The sequence below is a fragment of the Dicentrarchus labrax genome, unplaced genomic scaffold, assembly GCF_905237075.1.
Source record: "Dicentrarchus labrax unplaced genomic scaffold, dlabrax2021, whole genome shotgun sequence".
In the NCBI taxonomy this organism is placed as follows: Eukaryota; Metazoa; Chordata; class Actinopteri; family Moronidae; genus Dicentrarchus; species Dicentrarchus labrax.
This window is the reverse complement of record NW_026136713.1, coordinates 3,426,933-3,428,386: the sequence shown is the minus strand read 5'-3', so window position 1 is coordinate 3,428,386 and position 1,454 is coordinate 3,426,933. Positions and strand designations below refer to the sequence as shown.

The 1,454-nt window shown below is 38.9% G+C and overlaps 1 long non-coding RNA gene across 1 annotated transcript; it reads left to right on the top strand.

The window, feature by feature from the left end:
- The first annotated feature begins 318 nt into the window (after positions 1-318).
- On the top strand, positions 319-750 carry LOC127375290 (uncharacterized). The gene is made up of 4 exons (XR_007887362.1): positions 319-367; positions 455-502; positions 586-633; positions 719-750. It is a non-coding gene; the product is annotated as an uncharacterized LOC127375290 (long non-coding RNA).
- Positions 751-1,454: the final 704 nt, after the last annotated feature.

Genomic DNA, 1,454 nt, shown 5'->3' with positions numbered 1-1,454 from the left:
GAGAAGAATGCATCTATTGAGGAGGGTCTGACAGCCTGTATTGAAGCCAAGGCGAGGAGTATTAAGCTTGGTTTAGTGATGTGTACAGACAGTATAGTTATTTTTAGAGGATTTCTGTCCATGACCTCTAAATCACAAAATCTACTCTTTAGGGATTTGTGCTCCTCACAGATAGAAAAATCAGAGGACAATGGATCCACGGGAAACAGAGATCAGGCTGATACTGAAGGACCGGTGAGTGGAAGTAAACTGGTTTAATTTTATGTGCATGAAATCAAGTCATACATGAACCAATATCTGTCTGTTCTCCATCTTAAGGGAGCCACGTTCCTTGTACATAGAAGATGAGATGGATGTTGAAGGACAGGTGTGAGCGGAAGTAAACTGGTTTAATTTTTGTGTGCATGAAATCAAGTCATACATGAACCAATATCTGTCTGTTCTCCATCTTAAGGAGCCACATTCCTTGCACACAGAAGATGAGATTGATGTTGTAGGACAGGTGAGTGGAAGTAAACTGGATTAATTTGTGTGCATGAAATCAAGTCATACATGAACCAATATCTGTCTGTTCTCCATCTTAAGGAGCCACATTCCTTGCACACAGAAGATGAGATTGATGTTGAAGGACAGGTGAGTGGAAGTAAACTGGATTAATTTGGTGTGCATGAAATCAAGTCATACATGAACCAATATCTGTCTGTCCCCCCATCTTAAGGAGCCATGTTCCTTGCACACAGAAAATGAGAAAATGCATCCCACGTGGAGGTCACGACAGCATTGTGAAACAAAGGTGAGCAGTATGACGAATGTTTTAGTGCTGTTTACTACATTACAGATATGTTGGAAAACCACATCCTTTTGCATCCTTTCAGGAGCCATGTTCTTCAGAGGAAGAAAGGTCCAAGGATGAAGAACTCCTTAAAGTTCTGTATTCAAGGATAACATAAATATTAGACAGGTTTTTATATGTGAAAATTTACCTCAACACAGTTCAGATTAGGTCACAAAGGAGAACAGGATGCCCAGGAGCCACATCCATGAGGACACAGTGAAGTTCCTAAATATGTTTTTGATAATTTCATGTTTGTTCAGTTTGTCTCAGCCTCTTTACTCCAAACTTATGTGAAATGTGTGGACCTGGCCTCATTGATTAAAGAGGAGGAAAGGACATCCAAGTTCTACGTTGTTGAGAACAAAATAAACGTTCTTGAATACATAAAAGTTTTTGAAAAAGAATTCATGTTTGTTTAAAGTCTTTGAAAGGGCTTCAAAGGTAAAAGTTGGGTGTTTTAGCCTTTAGATACTGAGAAAGTGGGTCTTCTAAATACCCTAAGGAATGTTGGAGTCATACTTAAGTTACTTCCTGTTGTGTGAAACAAAGGTGTCATGATTGTATCTCCATACACCCATATTTGTATGTATAAGTATGACTCCAGCATTCATGAGAATAA